Genomic DNA, 9,316 nt, shown 5'->3' with positions numbered 1-9,316 from the left:
TTACGACTCAATCTATTACTAGATGAGCGTGTATTAATGGTTAACCTTAACCAGACGTACGCAAACATCGCAGTATCCACATCTTGCGACACCACACTTTAGTGAAAACTAACCCTTATGCAAGAGATGGCAGTAGATCCTTTGAGTTGGCCGTCATGCCAGTGTGGGTGTGGAGGGGCTCCGCCTCTTGAGAAATTAAAAGGAGCATTTGTTAGATCAGTTACTGCTGCTACAATGGTAAGTTATCATGATTTAAGTGAGTTAAACGTGGCGTTATAGTCTGCACATGTGCGGTGGGACACAGCATCTCTGACGCAGCAATGAAGTCGGAATTTTTCAATATGATCATTTCACGAGTGTGTCGTGAATATCAGTAATCCAGTAAAACATCAAATCTCCAACGCCGCTGCAACCGGAAAAAGATCCTGCAAGAATGGGACCAATGACACTGAAAAGAATTGTTCAACGTGACAGAAGTGCAACCCTTCCGCAAATTGCTGCAGATTTCAATGCTGGGCCATCAACAAGTGTCAGCATACGAACCACTCAACGAAACATCACCGATATCGTCTTTCTGAGCTGAAGGACCGCTCGTGTAACCTTGATCAGTACACGTCACAAAGCTTTACGCCTTACTTGGGCCCATCAGCACCGCCATTGGACTGTTAATGACTAGAAATATGTTGCCTGGTTGGATGAGGCCTGGTCCAAATTGTATTTAGCGGGTATGGAGACAACCTCATGAATCCATGGACCCTGCATGTCAGCAGGGGCTGTTCAAGGTGGTGGAGGCTCTGTAAAGGTGTGAGGTGTGTGCAGTTGGAGTGATGTTGGACCCCTGATACGTCTAGATAAGACTCTTGACTGGTGACATGCACGTAAGCATCCTGTGTGATCACCTGCATCCATTCATGTCCATTATGCATTCCAACGGACTTCGGCAATTCCAGTAGGACAATGCGACACCCCACATGTCAAGAATTGCTATAGAGTGGCTCCAGAAACATTCTTCTGAGTTTAAACACTTCTGCTGGCCCCCAGACTTCCAAGACACGAACATTATATGGGCAGCCCTGCAGGATGCACGGTATCAATTCCCTCCAGAATTCTTCAGGCATTAGTCGCGTCCATGCCAGGTATACCAGTTTCTTTGACTCTTCAGCGCATGTGCTACAAATCAGTAACTAACATTGTACTCAACAGTATTATTCATGCATAACATTTATACTGATTTCACAAAATGTAGCCTTCATTAATTTATTTAGAACAACAGTCTGTTAAGAATTAATTTTGATACTGATTTTTAGGACTAAAGTATAAGGAAACGGCGTATCTTAATGCGCAGTTCAGCTAGAGTCAGGCCCAGATCTACTGGAGGGCATACTGGGGCATCTGCCCTGAGCGGCAATTTCAGGGGGCGCCAAATTCACATTCTTGAAGAAATAAACTTTGTTTCACAAAGCGCCTAGCATCGAGCGCACGTTGGTCTGTGGATTGTTCATATGATTTTGAAACGCATTCCTGTTGGTTTTTGAACATTTTTGAACACATGCTAAGTTGATTTCTGAACAAATCGTAAGTTGATGTTTGAATGCGTGCGTAGTGTACGTCATTTCTCTGCCTGGGATATCCCCGTCGCATCTAGAAACAAAAAACTTTCCCGCCGACAAAGGGGGCGGGGTTATAAGAGCTGAGCCGAATTAACTTCAGCGGATGAATGCGAATCGCTGTTTGTTTATGTGGTTGATAGTGTGTGCGAATGATAGGCGTTGTTATAATTATTAGGGAAATCCATAGATACAGACTACCAGAGTAGAAATAAACGTCTAACAGGAATGACAGGTAAGAAAGATTACATTTTATCTTCTCGGTGTATCCAACGAAATTATGTTTTGACAGAAAATATTTGGCAGAACGCTGCGCTACCAAGGGCCAGTTGTACAGTCCCACGTTAGCAGCAACTAAGTTCTGTTCTCGGAATAAGCGGAAAACACGCTGTACGAACATGTGATAACGCCAAACCGGAGAATAAACGCGAGATAGCTAAACCGGTGATTCTGGCAGAGTTAGTGAAGTTAACTGGAGAAAAAGTTTTGACAGTGGCAGGAATGGTTACAGAATTAATGATGACAAATTATTTGTTAGTAGGAAGGATAAGAAACCGGGACATCGCACAAATTATACGGAAGAATATGACATTCCAAATTTACAAAAAAATTTCGTACTACTGCTACTACTACTTCTCGATCTCATGCTTGAGAAACTGGAGCATATGAATGAAATATGAAACTGTTTCCTATCGTAAGGCGTTGTGCTTTTAATAGGCATTTTATACTGGCGGTTTGCGAGTTACAATCTGTTTTGATATTTATGTAAATGAGGTAGATAAGAATGATCATTTGTGCCAAAACAGTCTCGCTAATGTGGCGTGTTTTAAAATCAAGAAGCCACACCAGTCTTGGGTACTGTTCGTATTAACAGCTTTTTCAGTATTAGACAACAACATTTTGATTTTTCATGTAGCGAAACGCTTGACGAAGTAATAGATTCTTTCGCAGAAAGGTAAGCACATGTGTAAAACTGTAGCAAGACTAGAGACAAAAAAAAATGCTGGGACCTAAGTATTGCAGAAATGTGTACTTTTTTGCTTGTCTCTTGGCTTCACTTGTTTTATGTTTCATATATTGAATTTTATGCCACACAAAAGAGAAAGTCATTAGCTAATAGGCAATAGAGAGTGCAAATTTTCTGAAGACTCTCCTGGTCACAAATAATCACACATTAATATATATATATAAGGGGGGGGGGGGGGGGGGTAGGATGTCAAACTGACCCGCTGGGGGCATGAGAGACACCACAGGACGTTTTAATTTCCACTTCCCTGAATATATGTTTGATGGCTTCCATTTCAAAATAAACACTTTTGAATTCCACAGAGCGAAATAAAGTGACATGTGATAGAAGAATGCTGTGTGAAGAGGCATGGCTCTGAACTTTGGCACACTTTAGGTGACATGTCTTGCATGTCCTTGAACTTATGATTTATATATGAAACTCTTCAGAAAGATGTGCAATACGAAACGAACATAGGGAGGGGGACACCACTATCGAGCTTTTGACCCAGTTCGAAAACATTTTAAATCCGGCGCTGACCGTAGTTACCTTATTGACTACTGCATGAATCTAATTATGTAGTGATTAATCTCCCTAAATAAAAACAGAGTCTAATAACCACCCCTCAAACAAGTCTAATTAATTTGGGGTAAATCTGCAACTTAAGGAATTTGTTTTACTTACTGTATTTTACAGTACATAACAGTAAAGCTTTTCCTTAAAATGAACTGGTCATTTCATAGAGGTCATGTGTCACAAAAGTAAAATTTTACAGGAGACTGGGAAACTCTCTACACTACAAACCATCTGTGTATTTACTGTTCTTTAGGTGTGAATGGTTATGGAGTTTTCAGGCATTGTATTTTTTTAAATTTATCATTTAGTATAAAAGTAAACTTAAAATTGCTGACTTATGACCTTTCTGCAGTGAGCAACTATTTGTTACCATAAATGAAAGCTATACTTTGAAAAAATGTCAATTTTATTGCAAAATAAGAAAATATTCTGAACTGAAAACTCTAATGAGACTGCTACTGTTTATGCATTTTCTGAGTCTGTAGCTGCACTTGCTTATAATGATGCTCAAGCAAAACACAATAAAACAAATGAATCTGCTTGATCGTCGTCGTCTTGTTTGCTCCACCTACTACTGGCTATTCTTGAAATTGCTCATAAGATTCCATATGCTCATGTGGAACATAATTTTTCATATTCAGTATATCTTCTATTATTTTACCCATTTTTCAGGATGTGCTAACTTATTAGTAAGTACATGATCCTTAGTGAAGCTGTAAAGGAGCTGAAATATCTCTGTGAATGTACTGTCATAGAACTGCTCTGTCTCACTTGCCTAGGATAGTGTGTGTCATACTCAAAACTCATCCATTTAGAAGGGGAAAACGAAATTCAGTGCTCCTTAGTAAATGTTCCCAAACTTGATTCAGAGAGAAGACTTTTTAAAATAGACAGGCCACCAATGTTTAATATAGCAACATCGTCAATAGTTTCTACTGAGAATTTACTTGCTGCCTTTTATTTTTTTCGAATACTCTAAAGAGTATATATAGGTTCTATCATGATGGCTCACCATCTTCTTTGTACTCTAGTCCCATCTATATCCCTTGAGAGAAAAATGCCCATGTATAGAGAAGTAATGTTTCATCTTCTTAAATCTCCCAGTTGATAAAAGTGTTAACCAAAAATGAATCATTGTGTTATTCTGATCAGCACACCCATTGGAGAACAGGTGAAGCTCAATCATATCTTTGGGGGATATGTTTTTGGATATAATGGTATAGAAATAAGCTTACTTAATTTCCACCTTTTTTGGCTTCACCTTCATGGTACCCATAAAAGTGTGAGTGCTTTCTTTTCATATTATATATGTCAAAAACATTAAGCTATAGCTTTTTGAAATAAAAGATATACTACACAAGAATATTTGGTAATGATAATTTTTGTATGTAGTGAACTTCTGCCCACAGAAATTTCTTCCTTTTCAGTGGGTACAAAAACTTCACAAAGTTCACTGAAAAAAAAAGAAAAAAATAATAATTGGACTGTCTATGGTGAACCACTAACTGGATTGTTGCAGTTTGTTAAACTTAACAAGAAAGAATAGGCCTACATGTGAAAGCAGCAACAGGGCACCAATGTCTTTTTCTTTAAATTAAACATACTTCCATACATTTCAAAATGGCACGAGCCACTGACTCATGACCTTCATTCATGGAGTGAAGATTTTGAGCTAAGGCAGTGATATCATTTGATGGCTGACTACTGCCCTCCTTACATGTATTAATCTGGCTGCCCTTCATCACCCAGTTCCAATATAGCACTTATTTTTGTTAAAACGATGACTCATGACCTTTCTGCGGTGACCTGTTGAACCATGGATTAATTTTAGTCAACCCCCTTTTATCTACATTTTGTTTCAATATAAAGTAAATGTCTTTTCTATCTCCCTTACTTTCTTTCCAGATATTTACTATGAAGGATTTGTGTACATATTGTGCATCTCAAAGGATAATATATTCCATTATTAATTTATAGCTGTGCATAACCTTTATAAAATCAAATAGTATCGCCTAGTTGGATGTATTAGTAAATATCTGCATCTTTGAATTTTTAGAAAATGTGTTTTAACTATCAGCTGTTTTATTTAACCTACATTTCATTATTAGCTTAGCACCCACTGCCTCGTTCGTGTAGACAGTGTGGCCTGCATAAATCTTTTTGTTTGTATTTAATTCAATTTTTATGTTGTTCACAAATTGCAATATGTTCTAAGATTTTCACGCTAATTAAGACCATTAAGCATGGTCTTTCTCGAATGTACTTCTGAGAAAAAATCGCTTCTGGTAGCTGGAGTTCAAAGTTTTTGTTAATTATGCCTTTTGCAATCTTGTGGAGATACTTCCTTAGCAACTTTCATCCACTAACAAATTTTCTTTATATCTAACCGAGAAATGAAGCACCAGTTGTCATCAACTTAGTTTGAAAATTTGTTTAATGTAACAAAATATTTTCTTAAAAATTTTCATCCTCTTATTGCGTTCTCTTAGAGGTGAATTTGCAGAAACACTGATACATGTATTTTTTTAATTTCTAACTGAGAAGTCAAATACCAGGTGTCATAGTTGTAGCCTTAAAAATCCTTTACTAGTTCTTTAGTAATTATTTATTTTCAAAAACTGTTTCACCCTCTATTTCACTCTCTTAGTGGTTTAATTTCCAAAAATGCCAGACAAGCATTTTTTTATTTTTTTTATTTTCTGACTGAGAACCAAATACCAGTAGTTTTTGTAGGTCTATCTCCAAAAGGATTAATACCTACATACTTTAAAAATCCTTTCATCCATCCCCTGTTGCATTCTCTTAGGAGTGGAATTTCAGATAATCCCTTCTTAAACAATGCCTACAGAATATGGTCCACACCCTCTCCAAACTTCAAGTTTCTATCCTTATCGGTTTGGGCTGGACGACGATGAGTCAGTGAATCAGTCTGACCCTATTTCACCCCCTTAGGGTTTGAATTTCCAAAAACAGAGACCTGTGTGTATGTTTTATTTCTAACAAAGAAGCCAAATACAAGTTTTCATAGATTGCTTGAAAAAAGCTTGCGTCAATGAAATACTTCTGTAAAAATTTTCATCCCCCATTTCACATGTGTAGGGGCTGAATTTCCAAAAATGGTGTAACACATATTTTTATGTTTTTGAGAAGCCAAATTTAAATTTTCAAATATTTAGCTTCAAAAATGCTTCCATAATAAAATATTTTTGTAAAAAGCTCATCCCCTATTTCACTCCCTTAGGGGTTCAATTTTCAAAAACACACATTTTTTTTTATTTTCAACCAAGAAGTCAAATACTGGTGTTCATAGATGTAGCTTTAAAAATACTTCAGTAGTTCTTTAATAATGATATAATTTCAATTCTTTAATAATGATATATTTTCAAAAAAAGGCTTTCACCCACTATTTCACCCCCATAGGGTTATATTTCCAAAAATGCTGAAACACATATTTCTTTATTTCTGACTGAGAAAGCAAATACCAATTTTCATGGGTCTAGCTTCAAAATTGCCTTAATAGCAACATTTTTCAGAAAAAACCTTCATCCCCTATTTCACCCACTTACGGTTGAAATTTCCCATAAAATCCCTTCTCTGAAAATGCCTACAGTACAAGATCCAAGTCTTCTCCAGATTTCAAGGTGCTGTCCTTAGCAGTTTGGGCTGGTCGATGGTGAGTGAGTGAGTGAGTGATTCAGTCAGTCAGTCAGGACATTGCCTTTTATATATAGAGATTGATTAGCACTTCAAGGACAGATTACAGTATTTATTTGGGCTGTTTCCCCATGTGGGGTTGCTGGACCCCCATCTGGTGCCTCCCCAAGTGGTGGATAGGGGAATTCCCTCCAGATATGGAGGATACCAGGCAAATAAAATACCTGGGGCAGACCAAAACCAGCACGTATGAGGGCCAGTGGCTTGGAAGAAAGGCAGAGGAGCCTCCAACCATCAACTGTTGCCTCGCAATCAGTAGAGGGATCTACAAAGGCTAAGGATGTTCACCTTGTTGCCTTGCAATCAGTAGAGGGATCTACAAAGGCTAAGGATGTTCCCCTGAAACTGGAACCAGCCACCCAGTGAGCTGTTAGAGGCAACCCCTCAAATGGTTGGGCAGAAGATTAACAATCTTTCCCTGTAAAAATCACTTGTTGCGAATGATAACAAAGGAATAAGCCAGACCGATATCTTGATGACTACTCCAGCAAACAAAAAAAGCATAAGAGATATGTACATAGGAACATGGAATGTGTGGAGCCTATACCAAGCTGGAGCCCTATGGCAGCTGCTAATGCAAGTGAACAACTGTGGTACAACTGTTGGCTCTCCAGGAAATTAGGTGGAAGGGGAGTGACATAATGGACTCAGGAAATTTCACAGTCTTCTATAGTGGTGGGAGGACGAATACCTTTGTTACAGGTTTTGTGGTCACTAAAGGACTGAAACATGCTGTAATGTGCTTCGAACCAATCAATGAATGGATGTCCATATTAACGTTAAGGTGGAAATTTTTCAACATAACAATTATAAATGTACATGCACCCACAGAGGAGGCAGCTGAACAACACAAGGATGAGTTTTATACCAAGGTAGAGCAGTTGTATGATCAGACTCCTAAACATGATGTTACCATCGTAATAGGAGACTTGAATGCAAAAATAGGAAAAGAAGAGGCTTATCAGCCAACTATCGGAAGACATAGCCTCCATGATATATCAAATGACAGTGGAATTAGGGTTGTAGATTTTGCTATAAGTAAAAACATGACTGTCAGCAGTACATGTTTTCCACACAAAAAGATACACAAAGAAACATGGATGTCACTAGATGGACAAACCAAAAATCAAATAGACTATATATTGATTGCCTGGATTCACAGATCAGACATAACGGATGTTAGGAGCAAACTCGGAGCTGACTGCAATTCAGACCATCATCTAGTGAGAATTAAGTACAGGCAAAGGATCTCACTATTGAGTAAACAAAAAGGCCACAAACAGAAGAGTTTTAACATTACAAAACTAAAGTCAGAAGAAACACAGAGAGCATATCAGACAAAAATAGAAGAGGGGATTGAGAACGATACTGACACATCAAATGAACATTTTAGAAATAATGTAAGACTGCAATCCTCGAGGCAGCTTGGGAGGTTTTGGGACATGTACAGGTTCAAAGGAAGGCAGATTGGTTTGATGAAGAACGTATGAGAAGAACTGAGGAGTGTGACACAGCATGAATGAAATTATTTCAGAGATGAACTAGAGCAAAACTGAATGAATATAATGAGAAGTGCCATGTAGGTAAGAGGCTTTGCAGAAAGAAGAAAAGAGCACTAGAAAAGAAAAAAAATGGAAGAAATTTGAATAGCTAGGAGAAGTATGTGAAATGTATCAAAAGATTAAAGAAGGAAAGGCTGGGTTCCAAGCCAGAACAAATATATGTAGAGATAAAGAAGGGAATTTGATAGGGGAGAGTAATAAAATACTTGACAGATGGGCAGAATACTTCCAAGAGTTACTGAACCCAGAAGTAGAAGGATCAGAACAAGAAGAACTGGTGGAAATAACTTATTATGGACCAGAGGTCTTAATACCAGAACCCACACTGGATGAAGTACCACAAGCCATTAAGATCTAAAAAAATAATGTCACCTGGAGAAGATCATATCCAAGTGGAACTTCTCAAATATGGTGGTGAAGCATTGTGGAAAGCAATACACAAAGTAATACTGAACATCTGGCAGCAGGAGAGCATGGCAATGGAGTGGAAAATGGCTATTATGTGCCCCATATATATAAGGAGATAAATTAAACTGCGAGAATTACTGACGAATATCCTTGCTAAATACTACATATAAAGTGTTTTCCAAGTTCCTAACTAGGAGGCTTACTCCCTGTGTGGAAGAGAGAATTGGAGACTAACAGAGTGGCTTTAGAGGAAGCAGGTCAACAACTGTCCAAATATTCACATTACACACACTACTTGAAAATTTTTATGAACATCAAATAAACATAATCAGCTTTATATTGATTTTAAACAAGTCTATGATAGCATCTCAAGAGTGGCATTGCAGAATGTCGTGGAAGAGGAAGGAATACCTAAGAAGCTCATTGAACTTTCTATGATGACC

The sequence above is a fragment of the Schistocerca cancellata genome, chromosome 2 (assembly GCF_023864275.1).
Source record: "Schistocerca cancellata isolate TAMUIC-IGC-003103 chromosome 2, iqSchCanc2.1, whole genome shotgun sequence".
NCBI classification, from domain to species: Eukaryota; Metazoa; Arthropoda; class Insecta; order Orthoptera; family Acrididae; genus Schistocerca; species Schistocerca cancellata.
The sequence above is the reverse complement of the archived record's forward strand: the minus strand, read 5'-3'. Positions refer to the sequence as shown.